Source organism: Aphelocoma coerulescens, chromosome 4A (assembly GCF_041296385.1).
Source record: "Aphelocoma coerulescens isolate FSJ_1873_10779 chromosome 4A, UR_Acoe_1.0, whole genome shotgun sequence".
Classification (NCBI taxonomy): domain Eukaryota; kingdom Metazoa; phylum Chordata; class Aves; order Passeriformes; family Corvidae; genus Aphelocoma; species Aphelocoma coerulescens.
The window spans coordinates 2,297,106-2,325,035 of NC_091018.1; the positions used below are offsets into that span (position 1 = coordinate 2,297,106).

At 38.7% G+C, this 27,930-nt stretch overlaps 1 long non-coding RNA gene across 2 annotated transcripts; it reads left to right on the forward strand.

Annotated features, from left to right (window-relative positions):
* Positions 1-27,720, forward strand: LOC138110302 (uncharacterized). 2 transcript variants are annotated; one of them, XR_011150862.1, is made up of 4 exons: positions 1-157; positions 12,997-13,113; positions 20,587-20,828; positions 21,929-27,720. It is a non-coding gene; the product is annotated as an uncharacterized lncRNA (long non-coding RNA). The 2 variants fall into 2 exon arrangements; XR_011150863.1 differs by lacking the exons at positions 1-157; positions 12,997-13,113 and adding an exon at positions 18,963-19,111.
* Positions 27,721-27,930: the final 210 nt, after the last annotated feature.

Genomic DNA, 27,930 nt, shown 5'->3' on the forward strand with positions numbered 1-27,930 from the left:
CTCTGGAGAGACCTCTCAGAAGGGAGGGGATGGAGAGAATCCCAGGGGCCTCCTTGAACACCTTTTTTCCGTTCGACTCCTTTTCATGGGGCGCTTTAGGCTTTGAACAGAGCTTTTGAAAGCATGGATTATTTCTGTGCTCAGACAGGACTGCAAGGTATGTGGTGCTGGATGGAGGCAGTTGCAGGCTGTAGATTGACATTTTATACTGCAGGTAATTTTCGTGTGTGAGAATAAAGTTTTTGTTTCCAGGTGCAGCCTGCCTGCAAACATGAGATTAACTGCACCAAGTTGCCATTGGACTTTGAAAGAAGACTAAGTCAGCTCATATGAATTCTATAACATCACTTAAATCATGTTAATACTGTTTAAAGGAAGAGCTTTTAAGGTTTTTACAAGTGGAATTTGGTTGAATTTGTGCAGCGTTATAATATTTTGAAGACTTCTGCATCCACACATATTTTTTTTCCTTTTGCTGCATATCAAAAATACTATTGAAATAATTACTGAACATATGTAATCTGACAGCTTTGTGGACCTCTGCTGCCACTAGATCACTTTTAACAGGATGTAAATGTCATTACATGTTTCTTTTTTCATTGATCTACAAAATCAGAGGTGCCTTTGTTTCATTCTTGCTATGGTATGGTGTTGCAAGCAGCAGCTCCTCATGCTTTCAACCTGAAAAATTACTATAACATTTTTATTGTGAAGCATTAGGCAATTTTAACTTTAATTATTGGGAATATCAGGCTTCATAGCTTTAATCTTGAAATATAAATGAAATATAAGCATTAATATTTATTTATTGGTATTATTTATAAAGTGCAACACAGATGTCTGTGTCCAGGGATTTCTTTCAATTTTTAATATGTACTTTTAAAACAGGACAAAATTAATAATTAAGAAATTCCTCACATATCTAAATTACACCAGATAACATAAAGATGCACATTACAGCAGCTCAACAGAGAATACTGCTTGAGAAAATTTTCAACATAAATTTGTCTGATAAGGTCAAAGTAATGCTGCTGACAGTAGAATAAGGAAGAGAAAAATATTTTGCTGCTTCCAGGCATTTTCATGTTAAGTCAAATAAAGAATAGGAAGAACAACTCAAGATATATAAGAGGGAAAATTCACTCAAAGGAAAAACATAGAAAACCTTTTTGTGTTGTTTGTACCCTCGTATGCTCTGTGGCTGCTGCAGCATGCGGAGGTTGTTTTCCATTTCGGCTGAGGCTGGATAAAGAAGCAGATTTAGTTATCTTTGGGTTATGTAAATGCATCCTTTCCAATGCAAAAGCACAATCAGGGTAAGAGTTAAGTTCTGGCAGTCACTCTTACAATTTAAATTCACTTTCATGTTTACCTTCAACTTTATTCACCGTGGCTAAGCCTCAAAACTGAACACAAATTGAAGGTGTGGGTTTTTTCCTTAGCATGCCCAGAAAGAACAGAATTTGGAAACTACCCTTGTACTTCTGGGTATTGTGTAAATATGGATCCGATCTAAACTTTGCTGGTCTCTTGTGTCTTGTTTAGGAACAGTTTTTAGAAACCATATGAGGATCTAAATGCAGACAAATTAATCTCTCAAGGAATTTACATGGCAGATATGAATATTCACTCGCTTGTTCCTAATTTCTGGACTGCTCTCCCTGTTTCTGTGTATTAGACTGTACAGACTTCATAGCTTAAACATTTTTCCTCTAGAAATGTAAGCTGACATTTCCAGGCACATTCTGCAGAGCATTAATTGTGTCCCCATTGACATTAATAGAAGTGGTTAGCTCAGCACAGAGCGCTGCTGCTGCTGCTTGTATGTTCAAGAGCAGGATCAGGGCTCCTGATTCTCAGTGGCTGAGGTCTTTCCAAAGGATGTTATCTCAGATTAACCTCAGCCTGTTCACCTAAGAGCACCCTGCGTGCAGAGTCTTTCTGGTTTTCTGTAAACGAATTATCTGTCGTGCTGCACTGCAGAAACGGGAGGAGAATAATTCTGTCTTGCAGGCAGCTCCCTTGATTCAGAGTACCTGTGCTCTAGGAGCCTCCAGTGTGCCATTCCTTGAGGCAGTTTATGAACTTATTTTGGGGGAAAACGAGCGTTTATGGGCAGCGTCCTGGCGATTAGGGAGAGTCAAGTGCAGGGCAGCCACAGTGAGTGGAGCAGAACAAGGTGAGGATAGCAGGGAGCAGAAAATACAGCAGCTCCAGAACAAATGGGAGAGAGCAGTGAAAGGGAAAAGTAGCCCAGACCTTAGGAACAGAGCAGGGAAAAGTTCACTCAAAGCTAAGTTGATCCTGCTCCTCTTTTGGCATATTTTTCAGCACATGCAGCCTTTCCTGAGGCAGGAGTTGTAGGCTCTAAGGATGTTTTTCTTCAAGCTTCTCCCACCATACAGGTTGCTTTTCTGATTCTTTGAGTACATTAGATATTTTTCACTTTCAGAATCTCTTCCCATTTCATTATTTTTGTCTGTATTTCCTGCTGGTTCATATGGACTTTATGCATATTTCAGGATGTTTTTCATGTGATATGTGAAAATATCTCTATTTATTTCCACATCTAACTTGGCAACATGGCATATTGATTATTGTTGTGGGTGCTTTCAGTCCCTGTTACAGAGACTTATGGACAGGCAAGCTGAAGTTAATTTTATAAATAAGATTTATGGAAGAGAATATTTGTTGGGTTACTGCAATTGATTGTTAGGGATTGGACAGATTTCTCTTTTACTGGGGGTAATTATATTCAATTCTATGCCTGGTATTGTATGTAAATCCAAGTGGTAGGCTATGTTTGAGAGTCATGACTGAAACCTGCTGTGTGTATTCTACACATCAACTCAGTCTGGAAGATCCTGATTGCTCCTTTCGGTCTCAAGTACCAGTGTCTTTTTCAGCCAAAACTGGAACCATTTTACTGAAAACTTCCCTTCTGAAACTTAAAATTGTACAATAAAACAGTGGTCTCAAACCATGATAAAAATGTAAGATCTACCCTTGTGTATTCAAGTAGCATTTTGTGTATCCAAGGGCCATTTCAGACTGAGTTTAATCCTCTAGCATTCCCTAGGCCAGGGATTGAAGCATGTGGGAGGATCCTGAGGGATAATCCAGGACTCAAGTGACTCACACAAGATGAGACATAACAGGTTTATGTTCTGAGGGAGAGTTATTGTGAGATGTGCTGCAAAATAAATACAAACCTGATGACTTATTTCTGGTAGCTTTTCTGGAATGTGTTTGGAGTAAGTTCCTCAGGTTGTGCTCCCCGCTGGTGAAAGCCTTGGGGCCGTCTTTCCCACTACCCAAAGCCCACTGCCACCAGGCTGCAGTGGGGCTACATTCATGTGAAATATGTTCCCAGGGAGGAGATAATGGTCTTGAACTTCTCTGATCTCAGTACTGCTTGGGCTGATCCTTTAAGAGGCAGAGGGGAGAAAATGGGTTGCTGCCTGGAGTAGACACCACTACTCTCCACCTTTTTGATTCAAAGAAAGCCTCGTTGTACGTGGCTTCAGCATTTGAATGCAGATTAAACAGCCAGCGTGCACCCCTATCTCTGTGCAGCAGCAAGATGTGCAAGCAGTTTGACAAAGCTGAGTGCAGATTGAATTCACTCCACACTGCAGGGCTCTCACACGCCAAATCCTCTCAATTCTTGGCAAGAAACAGAGGGCTGAGGCTCCTGCCTGGATGTCATTGCAGAAAGACACACACTGTTCTGCCCTTGTGTTTCAAGTTCTGCAAACTTCAGGGGAAGTTTTGAGACTCTCCATGGAAAATAAAAGCAGAAAAATATCTAGCTGGAATTTTGGGGTTTGGTTTTGGGGTTTTTTTTGTAACCAAGAGCAGGGAGATCAGTTATCATTTTCTACAGGAGTAACTTGTAGGCATTATTAAGAAATTAATAAGAGCTCAAGGTCTTTTAGGCAAGAAAAGATTGAATGATACCCTGTTCATTTTGGATTAATTTATGTAGTGTCAGACCTGACAGCATGGGCTGTCAAAGCTGCTATGTCAGGTAATTCACTTTTTATTCAACATTAATTCTTTGAAGTTGAATCATAAGGTCTTTGTTCTTACATGACTCAGATTGTATGCTGGGATTCTAGCACTTTGTCAACGTTTTTAGACTTCTGATTGAATCATTTGTGTCTTCATTTATGCTTATTTTTTCATGAAATATTTTCCCTCTATTTGATTAAAAATGCTCAGCCATGTTCATTAAATATGAGAAAATTTCCAGATGTTTCTCACCATGATGAAAATACTAGATTATTATATTTAAAGACTAGATTAAAAAAATAATAATTGAGGAAAAAAAAAATCAATTTTGTTTGTTCTCTCCACTGCTAGACAGGCACAAAAAATTGTGAATATTTTACTTTTTTACTCTATTTAAATATAGGTCACATATATATATTGACTACATATTGTGGGGTTGGTTTTTTTCAGGGTGGTGGGATTTGGGGGAGGTTTTTGGGTTGGGGTTTTTTTGTTGTTGTTGATTTTGGGTTTTTTTTGTGTTTGGGGTTTTTTTTGTTTGGTTGTTTTCAGGCTTTTTTTTTATTTTTTTTTCTTTGTGAGCTGAAAGAAATTGTTGAGAATGTCTTTCTGTTTAGAAAAATAACGGGCAAAACTTCAGCATGGTTTTAGTCCTATGAATTTTCACATGGAGGTATGAATATTAACAGTGCTGAGGAAGTGCTCAGCAAAAAGAGATGTCTGATATCCAGAAACTGAAAGCCCCATGCTTGCATCACACTGTTACTGTGTGCAGCACAGTTGCTTATTCAGCCCAGCCTATCAGCATTTTAAGTTTGTCATCCTTAGTACTTATGTTTTCCTTAACTTTCCACTGGTTATCACAATATAAACTTCAATTTGCTGAAACAGTCATTGTATAAAGTGACTGTATTGCTCCAGTTGTAGTAATTTTGTTCCTGTGTGGAGAAGTGAGCTCTGCAGTACTGAACTGAGAATGAGAGATGCCATCTCTGGGTTGGAATAGAAAATGCAATGATATCCAACGAAGTTTGCTCTGTGTGCTCAGTTAATGGTAGTGGTCAAAACTGTGCCTCTTAATTCTTTGGTTTTGGTCATCAGCAGTGCCCTGGAAGGGTTTGCAGATCAATTAAGGACCAAACCCACAGGTTTGATGCAGTCACCCCTGAAGGGTGATGGATGAAGTGTGACCCAGCTGTTTGTGGAGCATCTTCCAGTGGTGGACAAGGTGATACTTTCTGCCTTCCTTAAGAAAGATTCCACTTTTAGTCTTGAAGTAAAGAGAATGGCAGTTGCAAGATCACACAGAAATTTAAAACCTACTTTTCCACTTAGGCTGTTTAAGAGAACTTATTTCAAGTAATATTAACGTACCTTCATTTAATAAACAAGTATTTTCATTAGCACATACCATTTCCATTTTCATTATGCCTCCATTAAAAAGAACTCTAGAAGTGTTTGCTCTATGTCCAACAGTGATGGCAGCAAGTAATCACATTAAAAAACTGCCAGCCTGGTACGTTAAGTAGTGAAATCAGAAGGCAAGAGACAGACACTGGGTGTTTGTCAACCTCTGACAATTTGAAATCAATAAGAATTTGATCACGTTGAACTATACTCAAGGAGCATTTCCCAGCTGGTTTTTCCTCAGCCTTACTGCTTTAACCACATTTTCTTCTTAGCTGAAGAAAGAGAACCATGCAACAGAGGGCATGTTGGTATAATTAACAGAAGAGAGTGTATTGAGTGGGATAAAGGTAATGGGGAACAAATTATCTTGTTTATAGCTTACACTGTCCAAACCCAAATGTATTTTGCTGGCAGTCTTGCAAAGGTGGATTCCTTTCCATTTCTCGGTGGAGCCTGCCTCGTGTGAGGTATCACATTAAATAAGAGATTGCTTTGGTAAGTAGAGGTAGGTCAATAGCCTCACCTAGAAAACAGAGGTTGTTTATCAGCTTTTGAGGTACAAATTGCACAAATGCTTTGGGAAATTTGGATAACACAATGATGGTTATAAAACTCTAAAGCTTCAGAGTTAGAATAGGTAATAAACCACATGTTAATTCATAAGTTAAATTATATTTCTGGTGGCTATGTTATGCATTTAGGTGTTTGCTCTTTATTATTAGGGATGTCTTGTCAGAGGCATCCCTTTAAGTGCTTTACATATCAGGAGTACTTATAAAGCATGAAATTAAAAAAAAAAAATACACCAAACTACCAGTGCTTGTGAGTAAAGTCTCACACAAGACAGGGTGCATACAGTGTTATTTATGGTTATCTAACATTTATTTGAATTTTTTTTTAAGTGTAATTAGCATGTGTTCCTCAGAGGGAAAGAAAAATGAAGAACAATTTAAGTACAAAAATAGATATTTTTAGGGCAATTTCTAGAACAACTATTTGTAACATTTTCAATCTTTGTGCTGTTCAGCCACTCGAGGAACTCATACAGAGTGGCCTCAGCTAAACACAGTAGCACTTTCAAAGGATCTGGTTTAGAGAGCGAGAACAGAAGGAACAGAGGATATGAATGCCTCTGAAAGCAAAATATATTTTAATGTTAAATATATATAACAAGAAATTGACTGGCTGCTTCTTCTGGTTGTTTATAATTAGAAATTACTTCATATCTCCACTTTGATGTTCAACTGACGAGCAGGACACATTTCAAATCACGATTGTTGTTGACTAGAATGGTAAAGTTCGATGATGAATGTGTTTCATGGCAAGGTAATATTAAAAAAGGGAGTTTGTGGAGGATTAATGTTCATTCCTTAATTATGTTCCTTCCTGTGAGTCAGGCTTTGAGTGAAAGAACTGTTACTGATGGTGGAAACTTCAGGTTTGCTCAGCAGTACCTGTGTCAGTCTTGATGAGATGTGAAGCCATCAGTCTTTGGTTTAGACTAAAAAAGAGGATGCAGGATTAAACTTCAGCCTCTTGATTAGCAGAATTAATTATGGAAATGAGGATGCAGTGAGCCCATTAAAGGGAACCTTTGCTCTCTCTGGAAGCAACTGCACTATAGGCTCACTTGCTTTGTTGAGATAAAAAATGTTCCCATCTGTTTTGCTGATGTGAGGACAGCTGCAAAGTCCCCAAAGGGAGAGAGCAGTTACAGAGAACTGAAATCATGGATCTGCAGGTTCTGTGCCCAGCCTTGCTGGTAATTCTGTGAACTTCTGCAAATCAGTCACTGGAAAATGGATTTTGATAGTAGAGCTTGTGAGATTGCAAGGTCAGACCTGCTTGAAAGTTATGGCAATGGTATAGAACACAAGTCTGCCTTATAAAGAGCAGCCCTGTAAATCCTGACAGTTTTTTCATGTGCTCATTTGTTTCGAGTTACTCTCTGGCAAATGTGGTCTATTAGCAGAGGTAATGGAATTAATTTTCTTCTTCCTTCATCAGCTGGCAAGAGGACACTGGAATTTGTTAAGACTTGACAAGCACTGCTTGGTATTCTATTGTTAAATGAAAAAAATGTGCCCATTGTTACCTTTTCTAATCAAAAGTCTTCTCACCTGTGGATGAATTTCAAACAATCTTGCTCAAAAGCTCATCCAGCCCACGCCCAAGCCTGTGGTGGCTGTATCCTGGGTTTGTCACATTCCCATGAGAACACTCCAGGCCCTGGAGCCACTGCCTCTGCCCAGCTGTAAATGAACCCCTCACTCACAGCATCTGGGATGGCTGGGGCTGGAAGGGGTGGCTGGAGGTCATCTCAGTCCAACCCAAGATTCACAAACCTGTCAAGTCCGTGTTGAGCTCGTGTGGGTTTTAAACACTCTAACCTATTCCAGGGAATCTGCATACTTGCTGAGAACAATACACAGTAAAAAACTTACTGTTTTTTGAAAGACACTTGACACATTATGAGATCAAGTCCTTAATTACTACAGTATTCAGCAATGGTTTTTTGAAGTAGTTTCTTTGAAAGAACTATTTCAGAACAAATACGTCAAGCAAATAGGCTTCTAACTGAGGCCTGGTTTGATGTTTCAGTCATTCACTGTCACTGTTGAACCTTGATGAGAAGGCCTTGCTTTTATTGTTCTTTACAAATAAGCTAAAATAACATGTTTAAAGTAGTTCAGCTGTGAAGTAATGCAAGTGAATTTAGATTCAGTGTTCTGGGAATATCAGAATCAGTAATTGTAAAATATGTTTTAGTTTCAGCAGTTGTTGAGTTTCCACTGTTACAAAAGTTGTTCAGAGATTGAATCCCCAGGTGTTCTATTCTGGCATATGATTGCTCAAGACAGCAAAAATGCAGTGAGGTATTGGTTAAGGATGTGGTCCTCCGAATTGGTCATTTCTAATCTCTTTAACACTGAGACAAACTGCACTGAATTTCTGCTGCATGATATGGTGGAAAATAAGATGCAAATAAAACCTAAGGTGATGTGTGAACAAAAGGACTCGTTGTTGCCCAAGATTACAATAATTGTGTTGTTCTCAGCAAAATCTTTTCTAAGCCAACACCAGTGCAAATGTTTCTGGAACATCACTTCTCTTTTCCCTTAAAAAAAAACCCCAAAAAATTCTTTGAGATTTTGCCTCCTCTTTGGGGATGAAATTATTTCCTTGACAGTTGGCAAAGGCAGAAGATTCACAAGTCTCAGCAACTGTTTTCCTGGTGGAAAAATCTAAGTGAAATGATTAGAACATCTGGCAAAGCTCTTAAATAAAACAGTACTTTGAAACAGAACTGATTCAGTGTATCCTAGGACATTACATCAGTGACATTAGAACAATTAATATTCAAGACGTGCTTAATTAGAATTACACTCCACAGATGTTCCCTAGGAACAAGTGGAACATTGTGCTTTCAGGTTGAGCTCTCATGCAGGCAGACTAATACAGTGGCACTTTGTCCCTATAAAAAATATTAACAAGATTGGCTGTTAGACCAAAATTGTGCATGAGAACCTCAGCAGCAGCACGTGGGCAGCACCGGGGATTACATAAACAGGGAATGTGTTGTTTTATCAGCAGAATTAGGCTGAACAATTCTGCACATGGTGGCACATTTCTGACAAACCCTTTGTGCTTCAGACTTGTCCAGTGGTAAAGAAGCCGAGGCTCTCTAGGCTGAGGGGCTCATTCTGATGTTTTAGCACGAGTGCCTGCGTTGGTTTTTTGGCTGCTCTGTAACATTCACTTGATATCAGCTGAAATGGAGACTGCTGCTGCTTCAGAGGGAAAATGACTCCCCACTAATGTAGTCAGTGGGAAAAAAATTGGGATATTAGTAGCCTATTAAAAATTAACAGTATTTAATGGTGCCTTGGAGGTAAACCAAGGTTGAACAGGAAACCCTGGGGACATTTCCTTGCCTTCAGTACTTGAATTAGCAATTTTAGCACCATTTTTAGCAGTGGAAGAATTTGGTTTGTATTAGGTGGTTATGAGCTAGGCATAATTCAGTGAAAAATGCAGGATATATGTCATTTAAGACAGCTGTGAGAAATCTTTACAATTTACTGTTCAAAATGAGCAGTTGCCAGATCAAAACGTGTATAGGTACCTCTGTTACTGAGGACAAAGATTTTTGTGCCTTCAAATCTCCTGTTCTCAGGAAGCTGTACTTTACAAGATAACAAATTCTCAATTAACAGACTATCAAGCAATATCCATTTCTCCTTCTAAGAAAAAGATGTCAGTCGGTATTTTTGTTACTTGCTGAGGTCAAAAGTACAGCTACCACTCTGGATGAAACAACAACTTCATGGAGTCCCTTGGGAATCCTGTAAGTGAGTTGAAGTGCAACCTTAACTCATCTGAAAACAAAAAAAAGTGCTTTTACAGGAGATCTGCACTTGAGATTTGATTAAGAAAAAAGGAAATAATATACTCTGACTCCATCAAGCTTCCAGTGAAGAGCTGCAGTTAACACTGTCCCACTCCTATTTAGTCACTTGTTAATTGTGAACAAACTCTTACAATAATTCATGCTTCACGGGTAAAATTTATGGGCATAGACATTTAAAGTCCAAGAGTGAAATATACTTCTGGGTTCCAAGAAATGAGGATAAATTATTAAAAACTCCTGATTCCAAACAACTTGAAAATATGTCCAGTATTACTAATTAAAATTACTCAGCTGAGCATCTGATTTTAATTAACTGAATGAGGTTGTGATAGATGTGGTGTTTGTCATTTTGTCTCATTCTTCATATCTGATAAAACTTCACATTTGCTTTCTCAAACTGTGAGAAAAATAAGTGTTCTATTATTCAAATAGCTATCTCTAAACCCACCTTTAATTGGATATTTCTAAAACCACTTTAAATATGCAGGGTGGGTTTTTCATAATACTGAAGTATTCACTGCATAGAGTATCTTAAAGAAATCCTTTGGGTTTAAAACCCAAAGAATTAGGAGGGTGGTGTTTCTGCAGATCCATATGTTCTTTACTTTCAAACCCCAGTCTCAGGGGTGTACAGTGTAACATATCTGCTTGCAATACTGTTTAAGTGGTAGCTATTTTCAAATAGTTGGTGATTTGTGCTGCCTTTGGCTTGCTATTGAGCTAAAATAATATTTACACCTGTAAATATTATCACCCGGACAGTGATTTCTGGGTAAATTCTTTCTTTCTTAATTTTTTACCTAAGCAAGCCCTGAGATTTATTGATCAGCTTCATGTTGGAATGAGGGGAGAGAGGGAGAGAGAATGGAAAAAAGTATTTCCTCCCTTAACTTTTATTTCTCTTACCTAGCAGTTACTAAACTATGTTGATGTAGAAAATGATGTATAATACTGTTTAGTTCTGCTGACTGTCGTTTATAGAAAGGCACTAAAAGCAGCAGGAGCTTCCACATTCCCCTCTTCTCACACAGACAGCCTTGTGGGACTTCTCTTTGAATGAATTAGGGTTTTGTGGGGCTGGGATGTGTTTCAGATGTCTCCAGCTTCTTTCTGTCATGACTTTTAAGGTCAAAGAACAAAACCAGTCATTTTCAAAATTGCTGGCTTTTGAGGGGATGAACTCATATTAGTGTGGTGGTTTTCTGTAAGCCTCTGGGTGGGTTTCAGTCTCATCAAGCTGATCTCTTCAGGGTACTGCTCACAGCGTCTTGGGACTCGATTTTATAGATAAATCCTGAAGAAGTCATCCTGGGGAGGGGGTGCAGGGGCTGTGTCAGAGCTCCTTCTCTGGTACTGCTGCCATCCAGCTGTGACCTGCAGGACAATGCTCTCTTGGACAGTAAGCTCAGCCTAAGCCTGTGGTTGAGCACTTGGCAGGTGATTTTAGGCTGAAGTATCTTAAATTTGATGCAAGAGCTTATCTGGCCTGCTCTCAAATGATAGCAGGAATCAAGGTTAGTGAGTTTTCCTGTGCTCCTGAACCCTTCATCTGTAGGTCAGAGCAGGGCAGAAGCTTCTGCGAGTTAATGGATTTTCATATGTATTATTTCAGTAGTATTTCAATATAAACTCTTATTTGCAAAACGAGGAAATAAAAGCCCAGGCATGCCAAAATTCACGTGTGGGTTGTCATACTTGTCAGCCCCGTATGCTTGTTGACAGCTTGTAAAACACAGTAGAAAAATGGTACTATTTAGTTTGAAGCTGTCTCCAAACATAAAAGTAGTATAACTGGAGTTTAAAATAAAGGGAAGTTTTGTGCTGTGTTCTGTTGTGAGGTGATTGCAACTGGAGACATTTCAGCTCAAGATTTCTATTATGGTTATTAGAAGCCATTTCCTCACTCTGCAAGGTGGTGGCCTGCATCTTTGAGACTCTGTTGCATAAGATTCTCCTCCTCCCCTTCTTGGGCTGTATGACAGGGACAGTAATTAGCACTAAACTCCAAGGCAATTTATTTTCATGAAATTAATAATAATGAAGATAATTTCATTTTTGAAAGCAGCTCTGTGAAAAGCCATCTCAGATCTCTGCATGGAGATCTTGATTATACAGTGAAAAGGAGCTATTCACAGGAGGGAGTATTAGCATAGCCACATTCCACTAAAAACACTCTTAGTCTTGCCAAGTTTCTGTGCAGAAAATGATATGCATGCTGTGCTGATGTCATTAGTTTCCATCCTTCAAGCTGCTGCAGTCCCCTCTGTATAAATCTATACTGAAGAATGTGCCGAGGAATATGATCCCTAACCACTTTAAAGTGTGATGCATTTAAAAGAATGCAAAACAAAGTGTGTTAAAATCCAGAAAAGGAGACTGGGCAAATGCCTGTTTGAATTATTTCTGTTTCCTATCTGTGAAAATTGAACTGACTGACAGTAGAAAGAAACATTTAACTGGTTTTATTATATTAACTTTTATTTCAGTTGCTTGTCTTTAAATTCTATGGGTTCCATAATCAAAATCTTGACGTGAAAAGCATCTTTGAGACATTATGGTAGGAATGTATAAATTTAAACCCAATTTGAAAAATACTGCTCTTGTTTTCTTTCAAAGCAAAGTATTATGTGGCTCATAATGTCATTGCAACATGTACAAATAAATCACTGTATTAAATTGGTAGGCTGACAGACCTTTTAGTTCATGAATTTGTGGTGCCTGAGTGCCTTCCTGAACAGAACATATTGGTTCAGACATATTTTGTGAGTCTACTTCACAGTCTGAGCTCTGAAACCATCATCTCATAGGGAAGTGAGGAAGAAGCTTTGGTCCTCCTCCATTTATTATTCCTGAGCAGCTAAACTGCATCCACAGCCTCACAGTTCTCATGTCATTGACGTGTTAAAACAGCTGCACATGGATGTAAATATCATCAATGGTATTTACATATTGATGAAGATGATTGGTCAGGTGGAAGGTAAAATATTAATGAATGCTTGTTGAAAGATTTTTGTTGATCATCAGGCTTTAATGAATAAATGTACCAGTTCTGGCATAGGGTATTACCAAAATTTAGATGGCTTCTTTTACTGCTTTTTTTTTTATTTACAGCCTTTTTCATTCTTTTGATAATTTTAAAATCTTCTTTATTTCTTCCACAGAATCACCAGATGTCATTGGATCATTGTCTAGAATTTTAGAAGTGATATGTGGAATCCTAAAGCCACTCCAGATTGTCACAGATGCAGGTGTGACACACTACCCTGATCCTGATGAAGGTACGTGGTAGAAAGATTGAAGCTGCAGGAAAAAAAAAAATCTATCCAGCTAAACATGTTAGCAGAAGACTCTTTTGTTCCCATTGCTCACGTTTTATTCATGCATCCAGAAAAGTTAATGGTCAGGATATGTAGCTGCACATTTGACATGTTTCACGTGTTTATTATAAATTTAATGTGACTAAACTTTGTTATCTTCTACTCAAGAACGCCTGCAGTATGTGATTCATTTTGATTACTTGGTACAAAAGTTTCTCATAGTATAACCCCCATTCTTCATTGTCCCAGATTCTCATTTATACAAATTTCTTGTATCATGAATTTTGTACAGATTCCTGACAAGGTCCCCGATGTCACTAAGCTTGTTAAGGTCTGTGCTGCTCCATGTGGTACATCTAAAATCAATTTCAGTCACATTTGACCACTGTGCAGATGGAACATTATTCATGCATTAGACTTTCTAAGTGGGGTAGAACAGAGCCTTACATTTATTCCTTACAATTGTATCTGCATTTTTGTATTATATATGGTTCAGTAACCTTTTGTGGAAGACCAGAAGATGCCTCTGGAGGCAGCACAATGTGCATCAGAACTGATTTATACTGTAACATCTGTCAACTTTTCCCTAGGACCTAGTTGTGCCAGGATACACATGTCATCTTTTCTAATGACTTATCAGAAGACAGAGGCTGACTGTGGAAAGAGGTCTATCACAGGAATGAGTCTGATGCTGCTTACTGCCATTTTTCCAAGGAATGCTGTTCCACATACATTTTTTGGTTCAGGGATTTATAGCTTGCAGTTTAGAGTGCATTTTGCCCATCGGGTTAGAATTTTTATTAATGAACTTCTGAAAATGAGGCATAGAAATGCTGTTGGAAAACGTGGAAAGTACACATGCAAAGAATTTTGAAAATATTCCAAAGAACTTCATTTTCCTGCTGAAATTTAAAAAATATCCTCCAACCAACGTCTCTATCTCTCCCTGTCTCCCAGTAGCAAACAGAAAATCTTAGAATAGCCGATGTATTTCATAGCACTGGACTTGGAAATGGATCTGTTGAATCTTATGGGAACACTTTGCCTACATGGATCCTGAATGTCTCCATCATTTTGGATAACCATTGTTTAGTGTGCCAGCTGGGTGACAGTCAGGTTACAGACAGACAGGAGGAGTTACCTAAAGTCAAAAAGATGTAGAGCCTACCATTCCCCCTCTCAGTTTTATATCCATTGCCCCTTTATTCTATGGTTGTTTTCTTACTCTTAATTGAATTAGAATTTCCACCCTAACTTCAGAATCCTTCCTTACCAAATACCAAATATTCAAGCACCCTCTACTATGAAATATTCACATTTTAGCTGGTGAGCTCAATCACAGACAGGAAACTGAAAAATGCTTCAGACCCACAAATGTTCCTTCACAGAGGAACTGTTCACATCATTAAAAACATAAACAGTGATTTCCTCTGAAGAGTATATTTGTATTAACATTATAAATTTAATATTTGCAATATTTCATAACCTTTTTTTTGGTTCTGTTGCCTGTGAGCATGATGCAAATATGAGCATTTTGTTGTGGGAGGTCTAATTATGTCTTTTTTTTTTGTGCTTCAGGTATCCACCAGCTAAACTGTAACAGTTCTGAATTAAGTGTGCAAATGAGTAGGAATTTTCCCTTTTCTTAAGAGAGATGTTGAAATTATAATTTAACATAGAGAAGGCTTATTTTATTCTGTCTAAAAATATCTTTACTCCTATTTGTAAGTAAAGTTGCAAACTGTAAAATGGCATTTCATTATAGTTTGCAATTTAAAATATTTTGGTTAATATTAGTTAGACCAAAGAATAATTTTTAGGGCTATCCATAGTGCATGCATACGTACAAAGTAAAAATTAAAATGAAACTGCAATTTAAGATAAGTATGACTCCAGTTGTCTTCACAGATTTTAAGTCTGCACCATGTGTTTTGTCTTTTTGTGATAGCTGTCTTTACTGCTCTTATATTGATTCAGTTTAGCAGATTGGCTTATATGTTAGAATGATTTAGGGTGCTATATTTTTTATTTTCCAATTTAGATCTCCCTTGTATGTGGAAACACTCTGTGGAATTGTAGGGCATGTATTTATGGGTTAGCTAGGCACTGCTCCGTTTTGGGGACCGAACAGAGTGTTGTAGTGCACAGTTCTGTGTCTGTAACAGGATTTGAGGTGAAACTCCTGTTCCACCTGAGTTGCACTGGCTGCTCGGGGGATGGATCATCTCACTGCCTCCTGGCAGCTGACTGTGTTCTAAATAATCTAATATCCATCAGATCATGGGAAGAAATCTGATCTAAAGAGCTGATTAGCTTAATTAGTGAAGCTATCTAGGATGGGAAGCCAGGCTTCAATCTCTGCAAAGCAGAGCAAGTGTGAAAGAAGGGAGTTTCCCTGCGATAGGAAGGGTCCAGGACTTGGCACATTTCCCTGGAATATGGTAGGGTGAGTGATGGGAACTTGGACAAGCCTTTTTCTCAGGAATTCTTGGTTTGCTCTGTGCAACTCTTCACTGTGGTGCCTAAAAGCCACGGCAGCAGCAGTTCACCACCAGCACTGCTGTGAGGTTTCTCAGTTTGTGCATGGTCCCACGGTCTCTGTGAAGGAGTTCCCAAAAACACTTTTATGCTAAGAAAAGTTTGCCAAAGCAGTATCCTTTAGGCAATCAACCAAGTTCCTTCATGTCTGTTCTTTAGTGCTTATTCATTTTGGAAAATGTTAGAACACAGAGACATGACAGGGTCCTTTATGTAATCAAAATTAAACCAACTTGTGGAATCAGAGTCATTTAGGTTGGAAAAGACCTCCAAGATTGAGTCTAACCTTTGAACCAACACCACCATATAAACCATTACACTAAGTGCCATATCCACTTGTTAAGTCATTTTGTTATAACAAGCAAAAAGGAAATTTACTTTTTTTCTTTCTTTTTTTTTTTTATAATCATATTTTACAAACAGCTGACCCATACAATCTAGTATTAGATCACTTAGTGGAAACTAATTTGCCACTCTGGGGCCAGAGAATCATACTTTGCTCAATATCTATCTGTGGAAAGTGAATATATTAATGGCTTTCTAACTGTGGTTTAATTTAAATCTGTTAATTATTGCCATTTCTACAAGCATCCTTTGTGTTGCAATGCCCAAAAAATAACATTTAAGAGAAATGAATGCTGTGGGTTTCTCTCTTGAGATGTCCCCAGTTGGAATGAATAATGGTGCCACATTACCCTCAGAAGGTCAATGGGTTTGGAATGTTGTATGGAGCTGTATCAACCAACACTGACTTTCCATTAACTTTCTGTTCCAGCTGTCCTATGTACAAATCTTCAGACCAAAGCTGTGGGTATAATTCCTTTTATTGTTTTGGTCAAGGGAAAGGATTTTTGTCTGTAAACATTCCAAAAAACTTGTGTGTGGCTGCCAAACCAAGTGTTGTGTCTGGCATTTGTGAGTTAATGAAAGAGCTGCTTTAGCCTCAGAGCTGGATTTTAAAATACAGAATCTGGAGAGGGATGTTGCAAATGTAATGTTACCCAAGCCTCTCCTAATGAGAATTTACATAAGGAATGACCCTGTGGAATTGCAGCAATGTATGGTGCTGCTGTTTAGGAGAATGGAATCGTGTCTCCAGCCCAGAGCAACTTCAAAGTAGGGATTGGAAGGTTTTGGTCTCGGGGGACAAAGTAAGTGCTTTTCACTCTCTCAAGCCACTCACTGTAGACTATACTCTGTAGGTAGCTGCTAACAGAGAGAAGGGCTGAAGTTATTGGAATATGCTCAATATAGTGAAAAAGATGTACAGGCTCTATTGTCATTGTGCTTTTCAGTCAACGGAGAAATAATCACAAGGTGAATGCATTTTTAGAGAACAGTGGTACATATAAATAAAACAATAAAAGAGTATGAAAAGCAAGCTGTTTTGCCTAAAACTTTCCCTACTCCTAGGTGATGACTAATCCAAGTACTATTATAAATTTACTTCTGAGACTGATATCGGCCACGTTTAACCTGCTGTGGTCACATGGATAAACAGACTGGAAGATACAGAAAGTGGGAGAACAAGGATTCTCCCAGCTACCCACAGTTCCCAGATGAAGAACTATGTGACCATAGAGTCCCTCTATAGTTATTAAGGGGAAAGATGCACATCAGGAGAATGGTGTGAAATGAGAGGAATTGTGCTCTGCAAGTCCTGCATCTTATTTTTGGCTGTGCACAGAATCTGTAATTCCTTTCAACTCCATTAAGTGCTTGAAGTTTGAAGGACAGCTCTAGGGTTAGTAATGTTTCACTACTATTCCTACCTTGTCAGCTTATGAAACAAACAACTGTTTGCTAATTGCTTTGGGAGAAAAGATAAAAATGAAGGCTGGTATAAAATGCAAAGCAGTATCTCGGAGTTACTGGCTGGAATCTTTTTTGACGTGTTTGAGTTTCCATCTGTGTGTTTATATAATGTGCAACATGAAATGGAAATATATATGTACCAAAAATAATGTAAAAAATCATTGACAAACTCATCTGGGAGACATGTGTGTGTATAAATATATATACACACATACACACACACCAGAGTTCCTGGAGTGGGAATACTTGCTAAGTTAGGAGCTTGCAGTGGTGCTAATTGCAGCGGGCCTGCAATTCATCACCATCATTGATGCTGAGAAATTTCTCCCCAGCCGCAGGGAGGGTTAATGTTTGATATTGAAACAGTTAATTTGTACTTCCTTAGGTCACTTTTATTTCAGTCTGAAAGTATAATCAAAATCCAGGTTAGTTTTTCTGGTGCCATGAGCTGTTTGGAGGCAGATTTATGGAAATGGCAGGCTTTTTAAAACATGCAGCTTGATCCAAAGAGATTTGTTACCTCGAAAAGCTTTGCAAGTTGTAATTGCCCACCTCCCCTCTGAAAGAGGTTTATAGGAAAATGCACATCCTCCTCCTCATAGAAATGAAAAAAACCTCAGATAGAAAAATGAAGTGATTTCCACGGGGCCATAAACTGTGACTGGAATCAAAATTATTGCAGAGTAGTTTGTGCCTCCTGCCCGATGCCTGCAGTCCCCCAGGCCAGGCTGTCACTGCTGGAATTACTGGCCCTGGGAGTTGTTTCTCCATGAGTGACGGCCGTAGTTTACAGCCTCAGCTTATTCAGAAACAAGTTTTGTGCATGAGGTCCCCTTTTTTTTTAATCTGTCCAACATTCCACTTCTAGATATAAATTGTGATTGAATGATTTGGTTCAGACTGTTTCCAGTGAAAATGCCGCTTCTATAAATTGCTCCATGAAATATTTCCATTTCCTTCAGCAAATATCAAGTGTTTTCTCGTTCTTGGGGGAAAAAATTCTTCATTTCAATGAATATTACTGCTTCAAGCAATTGCATGCTGTAATACCTTTTATTTAGCTGACTTGTAAAGGTTGAGGAGAGGATCAGACTTTCATTTCTTTCTGCTTCTGGTGAAGTCAAAAGTGATACTTTCAGCAAGGTTAAGGGAAAAAGGTTTTGATCCTGACTGAAATCAGGGGTCTGAAAATGTTCAATTCAGAGGAGTTCTGCTAGCAGATGGAATGTTAAAATCCTGGGGTTCCTTGGTTCCTGTGACCCAGCTAATCACCCCTTTCCTGAGATGAATAAGACATGAAAATAGTACCCGGCCTTCATGCCTTCCTCAAGCTTCTCACACAGAGCCACTAAAGGGATCAAATCAACTGTTTTGGAAAGCTGAGAGATGATTCAGAGGCTATTTTCTTTGAGCCATGCCAAAGTGGAGCTGCTTGTGCACCTTAATTATCACTATTTTTGATGAATGCAGACCTTAAGCAACACCCTCTGTGAGGAACTTTCAGCACAACGAGACTCACCAGAGCTTGCCTCTGGCAGGAGAAGGTTTATAGCTGCTTCTCAGCATATTTGAAAGAAGATTATTGCTGCTGACGCGTTGCAAAAAGGTAACATTTGTGTGCATCAGTGACTTAATTGCTTTCTATTGTACCACATCCCATAAAATGACAAACCTCATCAATAAAGAAATGCAGTAAAGGAGGTACTTTGGGATTTGTCTAGCTGTGGGGAACTAGAGGTACTTAATAATGTTGAGTAGCTACTTCCAGTGGCGGGTAGGAGGAATTGCTGCTTCTTATTGGAAAATTGCAGGTTGTGCATGATTTTTTAACATTTTTTTTCTTGTTTTCTAATTTCACAGATAAAGAAAGAAATCAGTCATGACACCACTAAAAAAAACCAAAAAAACCCCCCAAAATGGTAGAAAGAAAAATCTATTCAGAAGTGAGCAAATAAAAGACAAATGCCAGGGGGAAGAGAATTTTTGAAAAGTTATCATTAAATTTTGTCCAGGCTATATTTGGGGAGGGAAGGGGGAACTCTTGCAAGCAGAGGGTTAAATCATACCCATAAGAGACAGAAAGGAGGAGTAGTCCCAGGTGAGGGCTGGTGGTTGCCAGGTGACCCTCAAGGTGAAGGTGTTTGGCAGAGCAGTGGGTTGGAGGGTTTAATACCACTCTGAAGCAGCACCTAGAATTCCCTGGCAGTTAAACTGCCTTGCTGATCTTGTTAACAGCTTTAATTTATTCTTTTTTCAATGTCTATGAAAGCAATGCTGTTGGTTATCTTCAGCTGTGACAAAAAGGTACACATAGTCCAGCCTGAGGGAAGCCTCAAGAAGGGCACAGAGCAAAGTGTGTTCCCCTCACCTGTGACTTCCTTTTTTCCTTCTTTTAGCAAATCCAAGAACAAATACAATTTTCAGTTTGAGTGCTGTTGAGCACACCTACCAAGTGTGCACCAGTACTTCATTCCAGGGGGATAAAACATATTGCAGAATGAAGAAAATGAAAAATGGAATAAATTCTGATCACCAGTTTCATTTAAAGATTCTGTATAGTTCTAATTTCCTTAGATGTAATTAGTCATATTCTTTTCAATGTTGATAGGACTAATGCTGTCTATTAAAGCTTCTGTTCTTATGCCTGTAAATGTGCAGCTATGACCTAGTTCCACCAGAAATAAAGTGTTCCTAATATTACATTTTTGCCTGCTACAGTAAAGTGATTTTTTTCACTATAGAACCTATTTCTCTGAATAAGACTGACTTAAACAATTTTGCTTTCACAGTAGTGTTGTTCCTGCTAAAGGAAAGTATCAGGTGTTCAGGAATTTTTTTTTTTCCCTAGTCTTGACATAGAATGATATAAAGAATCTGACAATTAGGGAAAAAATGGAGCATTTTTATTATTTATCTGCTAACAGGTAGGTGTCTTTGCATTTAGGACAGGAACTCTTTTGGACATACATCTAATAGGTCAAGAAGAACTTCCTTTGGAGTGGATGGGCTTCGAGGTACATGTTCTGTACATTTAACCTTTCTTTGTTAAAGCAAAATTAATCTTTCCTTCTTCAATTTTAGCCAAAGGTTACCCTCTGTGCCACGGCAGAAGCGCGATGAAAAGTAGAAAAGGCAACAAAAAGGGATATTGAGAAACCGAGCGGGATGGAAACCCAGCAGGAGAGCTGCAGATATTTAACTTTGCTGTTTGGCTGCAGAGCTGAGCTCTCCCTGTGCTCTGTAAACTCTCTGTAATATCCTGACTCAGTTAATCAGTGAACACTGGAGAAGCCTTGGAGACAGAGGCAGCTGGAGCTGCACCAGTGAGTACTCCCAGTCTGTCCATCACTTTGGGGTTGTGTTCTCCTCCTTTTTGGCAGAGGTTTCTTTGAGCCAAGCAGGCTCATCCTGCTGCTGTTTCCAGATTTTCTCTGCTCTGACGTGGGTGTTTTTGAAGTTTCTGTTTTAACAGTGAATGGGTTACACATTGACCTTCACTTTCACTGAACTGCAAAAAACCTGATAATATTGCATTGTTAGGTGCAGGTATGAAGGCTGCTGTTGGAATTAAAATCCATTGCATTCAATGATTTTGAGTGTTGATTAACTCTGTTTATCTGATAATGCCTCTGAATTTCAGAGAGAATTATGTCTTCATTTAAACTTGTCTGAAATACTGAGACTTTATGAATGTCATAACAGGTAATGGGAAGAGTCAGAAAGGCACTCATTGTTTTCTTGCTAGTTGCAAGCGTCACTGTACCAATTGCTATTTTACCAGACTTCTACAAATATTAAAAGGTTGTTCTTTTTTGTCCCCTGGAAAACACATTTTTTTGATTACATTAATTTTTGGGTATATTATGAAATCCTCTGCTACTTTTGTGGTGATTATTAGCAGTAGGCTTTCTTTTGGATGTAAAATAACTTTCAAATATGTGACTTTTGAGGTGGCAGACTGCTTTTCTGGCTGCCTCGTGTTGCTTTGAATTAACTTCTAGTTTTTAAATCAAGGACTTGAGGAAGGCTGCCCTTACATAAAGTAATCACTGATGAAACTACCATTGATTAACTGTTGGGCTTTCATTGATTGCACATTTTCAGTTCCACAGGAAGATTTCAAACTTTATTTGTGTAGTATTTCTAGACCATAAAAGAGTATTTTGTGTATTGTATGCATTATGGCATTATTGTCAGATGTAAATCAGGAAGAGGGAAGAAATTTTCTTCGCTTGAAGTGCCAAGAATTTTTATATACTTTGCTCCAGATTTGCTAAAATAAGCTTTTTATGCTATTCTCTTAAAATGGATGCATTCAGCACAGGTCCCACAGTCGGGTGTTGTTGATCTCTGCCATCTGAAAGGCAGCTAGGAGGAGGTTTAAAGATGTGCAGAGGAGTATCTGAACTCCTGTCCTCTGCAGGTGAAGCTACAGAGTCATCAGTGTTGGCAGAGGCCTTCAAGATCATCTTGTCCAGCTGCCAGCCCAGCACCAGCACATCCCAAGAGCCACACCCAGAGGTCTCCTCTCCAGGCCCTGCTGGGAGGAGCCTTTTCTCTGAATCTCTTGCTGTCCAAAATGATTTCACGTGGATGTCACCCTATCTCTTTGGAAACCTCAGCACTGCTGTGTGGACAGAAGCAAGCAGGTGACCTTTCCTACCATTATTTTCACAATTATCTCATCAAGGTTAAGTCAAGGAGTCCCCTTTAACTCACACCTCCCACATCTGGAGTGCAGCTGGCTTTTCCTGCACTTTTGAGTCCTGGGCATTATTTTCCTCAGGTCTTTGGTTCAGGTAAGTATTTTGCAGCCTCCCAGCTATCTCCTTGGCTCTTTGCAAACTCATGCTCCAACAGAAGGTCAAGATTATTCTTTTCAGAGGAGCAAAACAGGTTGTGTCACTAGTAAACGCAGGATGTGTGCTAACTGCTGGCAAATACCAGTGGGGAGTGGGGTCTTGTATTCCATCCCGGACTTGCAAAGCTGTGCTTAGTTTGTGCTGCTTCATTTTCCCCACTTTCATTACAGAAATTCTGCTGGCTTTTTGAGAAGGAGATTATTCCTGTCCTTTGACTTGTGGGTGTGAGCAGAGCTCTCCAGTGTGCCTATTGCTTGGAATTAGATCTTACAGATAGACTGCCTCATTAGTGCACTTTCGTAAGGAGACTCAAATTTTTTAAGCTCTGTTCTGTTTTAGACAGTTCTGTTCTGATCCTGTTCTGCTCTGACAAGTGAGCCTCAAAGCCGTGCTGACTGCTCCAATCCCAGCCCTTCACTTCTGCAGGCTGCGACTCTTTCTTCTCCAGGATTGGTTGTGTCTGAGCCGTCCTGGTTAGAGTGAGCTGCAGAGAGAGCAGCAGCTGAGCCAGGCTGGGAGGGTGAGAGCAGCCTCCTGAAAAGCTCAGGGTGCCCCTTACCCCTTCTCTAAATCCACAGGTTTTGCCTTTTTGTGTCACCTCCTCCGTGTTCCAGTAAAGTGGTTCATTGGTGTTCCACCACTGGCAGCTCGTGTACCACCCGCTGCAAATACTGCAGGACATTTAATGGTTTTTAAACAGATTCAGTTATTTATTTTACATCTTCTTTGCCTTCCTGCCTTTGCTTCTCAGAAGGTGGCCTGCTCTCAGAGGGCAGTAAGGAGGAGCCCACAGCTGAACCCACACGTTCCAGAACACAATGGAGGGGCTGTGGGGCAATTTGGATGTGCAGGATGCAGCGTGGATGTATTTCTGAAGCAATTTCAGAAGGAGTGGCTTTGACCAGCACTTGATCACATTTCTACTGTTTGTGGGGATTCTGTTCCACTGTGGCTTACTTTGGGTGTGGTTTTTGTTTTTCCTTTCAGGCAGAGACCTGTGACCAGTTTTCAGAAAAGTAATAAATTAACGAATAAAAACTCTAAGTAATTCACAGGATTGCCATATGGGTGTCTGAGATCACGTTCAGGTTATTTGGAGATTTCGGATAGATTATTTTTGGTGGTGGTGGTGGCAGGAACACGTCTTCATTGGACTGTTATTGATCACCTGAGCTGATAACTGGTGACAAAATGGGGTGACAGAGGCAGATTAGCCCAGGGAATGGTGCAACACAGCAGTGAGGAGATACAGCTACACTTTGTCTTGGTTTTTGTGGGTTGTGTTTTTTTTTTTTCCCTAGGAAAAGCAAGGAAAACAGTGAAGTTACAAGGAAACAAATAGAGGTGTTGGTTTGCAGAAGCTAAATAAATAATGAGCAGCTCCCAGCTGCACAGATTTTATTATTGAAAGAACAGATTTCATATTATTGGGTTGGCTTAAACCCTTTTGTTTCATAATTTATGACAGAACTTTATAGTTAACACTTGTATAAGGAAGAGAGTGGCAGAGATTTATGACTTTCAAAACCACTTAACGTATTTTGGCAAATAGTGTGGAGCAACTATCATTTCAAATAATGAAGATACTTAAATAAGGTAATAGATTATTCCTGTTATCATGTTAATGCATATATTTTTCCCAGTAAAGTTGACATGAAATGACAATTTTATTGTAATCTTCTTCACAAAATTTTATTGCTGTAATTTGTAGCATGGTTATAAACTCGTGACTGGGATAGAAAATAGATGCTGGAAGAAACTTTTAAAATCAAATAGAACTGAGTATGTATAAAATTATGGTCATATTTTATAACTTTTCTTTATTTGAACATATTGGCTTTGGCAGATTGTTAATTTTGCTTTTAGGGTGTGCAATCAAAGTTTAAAAAATGTTTTTATTGAGGCTGTTATAATCTGAATCTGTTACATGGGGCCGGTAAGTCACGTTTTTTCTTCTCAGAGTAGTTACAGTCCACAGCTGAATTGCTAAATAATATGAGAAATTTCTAAAGAGAATAATGATTTTATTATTAAAATATATGTGGGAGACAGCTTAAAATGGAGAGATTATACCTTGCCAAGTGCACTTACAGAAGAGAGACATTAATTATCTCTCATAAAGTGTCTCTGATTTCTCAAATCTAGCAACTTTAAAACAAAAAGTCTGACATAAGCAGTGATTGTGCAGCATTTAATTGTTAGTTTCATAAAATATGTGGGAGGCAAAGGAAAAATTGGGCAGAAATACATAGAGAGGACATGGCCTTGAATAACTGAATCCTTTGTTTCACTTATTTCAGGGTATATTTATAGCACAGTCTGCAGTCGGTAACAACAAATGTACTTTAGCAGAGAGCATTTGGAATTAATTGCATTAAATAATTACTGTTATATTCTGAATCATGAATTCTTAACCAAGTAACCAGTTTGTATGCAATGAGGCTCGATATATATCCTTAGTTCTCTCAATCTACAGAATTCTTTAGCATTCTACAGTACTTAGTGAAGCCTTTTCAGAGTGATGCCTATTAAAAATAAATGTTAATGTTTCAGGAAAGTGTAGATGTTTAAAGGTGATTCATGGTTTCTTTCTTTTAAAAAAATGAGAATTGTGTACTGCAGGACGAGTTCAGGAAGTATGAAAGCACTTTACAAAGGAAAGAGATTGAGTTTGGTGTAAAATATTAAAGCTTTATACTGACAGATCTGTTTTTATTTAAATTTTTATTGAATTTTTTCTTTGAAGTAACAACAAGAGACACATACTGTTGGCAGATAAACGATGCTGTGCTGAATGAGTGGCTACTTAACCCTAGAACTGTCAGACACCATTATTTTCAATGTCAAGGAGCTGGAAAGCTTTATACAATGTTTTCTGTTCTTCAAATTAAATTGGTCAAATTTCTGCTGTTTTATACATTTCTCTGCCACAGCTACATGTGATATCTAGACTAGCTCAGCTGGGAGTGCTGAATTTGGCTCCAGACCTGCTTACAACACAAAGCCAAATTATGTTTCAGGTTATCTTGAAAGCTCAAACAGCAGAGCCTGAAGCACTGATGTTGCTCTCCTTTAGCTCCGAGCTTTAAAATATCCTAATACCTGCAGCAGCCGTGCTACTGTCCTAATTGACAAATGTAAGAATGGAAACATCTCTCAAGAGCATGGAGTGTGATTCTATGAGGGCAAGACTTTGCAATATGTGACGTTCCACTTCCACAATTGATATTTACCTGTTAAAATTGAGGACATATCTGAGTTTTAAATTAAGGATGGTCATTATGTATATTTCTGCTGATTGCTGTCACAAAAGGCTTGTGTATTCCTTTAGTATTGACTAATATTTCAGTGCTGGTATTCAAGTGTATATCGCAGGAACCTTCAAGAGGATTACTCATGTTAAAGTCATTTAGTGCTTCTTGGATGATGGTTGTAGCAGTTCATTCTAGCAATCATTTTCTGTTCCTTATTTCCTTTTCACTCACATTTGGCAGGCCTTCCACTGGTTTTGAAGTTCAGGAACACTGAAGTTCTGTGGTTGTCTTCTAATTTATCCTTAAAATTCTCTGATCAAAAGCCCTGCATAAATTCTTGTCATAAATTCTAACGCATTCTCGCCCTTTGCTCACATCCTTCATTTACTTTCCAAGAAGAAAACTCATCACAGCAGTGAAATGATGAGAGAGGGTGAGTTTTAAGACCTTGAGAAATTAAGACAGAGATATGGAACCACCATTTGAACAGTCCCTGTCGGCTTCATCTCCAATTTCCATTCCAGTGGCACAGAGCCCAAATGGCTGAATTCCTTGATTGCAAACTCATGGAAATCAGTGGGTTGTGGTTAATCTGGGAATTATTGTACAAGCATGGTCAGGTAACAAGCGTGGTGGGGTGGTCAGAGCACCAGTGTGTTTACGGTGTGGAAATTGGTGACAATGGCCACAAAGAAGTTCCAAAACTGATGAGGAGAGGCTCCTGCATCAAGTCAGTCCCTTCCCATTCTCCGTAGCTGATTTGCCCTTTTTTTAATATATTAATAAAGCTAGTGGGAAAAAAGTAATTAATGACGAGTGGTTACACTTCAGCCATTTTACTACTCGAAATGGGGACAGAATTTTCTCTGCTACATTTTCAAAAGATCTGATTTACTCTGCAAGATGGTGAAATGCTCTGCAAACACTGCAAAGGCAGAGTTGTGGTAGTTGAGTGTTGTTCCTGAACAGCAGGAAAGGAGAAAACAGGTGCTAAACAGCAACAATTAGCATATGTATACCAACTGATGAGGTGTTAAACATAGCCTCACGCAGAGGTGTCAAAACCCCGGCCAAGCGATCTGTTATAACCCGTTCTGTGAAATAATGCAGATGATATAAACCACAACGGAATATAAAGGGCTTCAAACAGCAAATGTCCTGGTCACAATCACAACGACTCATTTAGCAGGACATGTGTTTTCAGGAGATTTGCAGCGTGTGTACATTCAGAACCAAAGCATTTCTCTACATGGTTAATGATCAGATAATTCTGTAATGGTTTCAAAAGAAATGATTGCTTCATTGTGTGTTATGCCAGTGTAGCCTAAAATTCGATGTCACGTTTTCTTTTGTCACTTCTATCATTTACTCCGGGTATTTTTTTGTTCCCTTTGCTTGCAGTGAAAGCTGGAATGCGAGATTTAGCGTTCTTAGTTTAAATTGTTGTCATGGTCTGCTGCTTTTCACACTCTGAAATTATCAAGTTCTATTAGGGACTGTGATCTTCGCTTTCATTTTGATGTCATATATTCTTTATGATCATTTAATGAATGCACTTAACAGTAATACATGTGAATGTAATAGTCATGCATCTTTCATGATTTTTTCCTTCGACTTGTGCTCTCCATTTCATGCTCCAGGCATGGCTTGAACTTTTTTCCTTCCTATTATCAATACAACCTTCATTGCCTCAGTTTTCACGTTGTTGTGTCCAGGAAAATTGAAGGATTCAGTCCCCAATAGAAGAGGGGACTACTTTTGACTAGTAGTATTTACTTCTTTGTAATATCCAAGTATTTTTAATTACAATAGAGTAAAAAAAGTGTTATTAAAATAATACTGCTTTCACTTTTTGCCTCTCTTCCTTTCCCTATTTTTTTTTGTAGTTTTGTGAAAAGTTATAGAGTTAGAAACTGCCAATCACCCAGAAGATGACGTTATGAGAGCTGTTCTCACTGTGAGACACCATCCTGCACTGCATTAAACAATTTCTCGTCCCAGCCCTCATGTGACAGTATCCCCTTGTACAAAAGCCAGTCACCCTTAATCACCCAATTTTTTTACTATCATTATATAAATAAACGTTCATAAAAGACTTAGTTCTGGAATTAATTTGTGAATCTCGCTTGCAAAATAATCAAATGTCTAAATGTGAAGCTCGGTCTCTAAAATGGTCTTATCCCATTTGCTCTTGTCTGACCTTGCTTTGTGCCCAAGTAAAGCCTCCAAGCAGATTCTGGTGCACGTGATAATCTCAGTGTTATCTCGCCCCATGCTGCCAGTTTGACTTCACAGCATTTTGAAGGTGT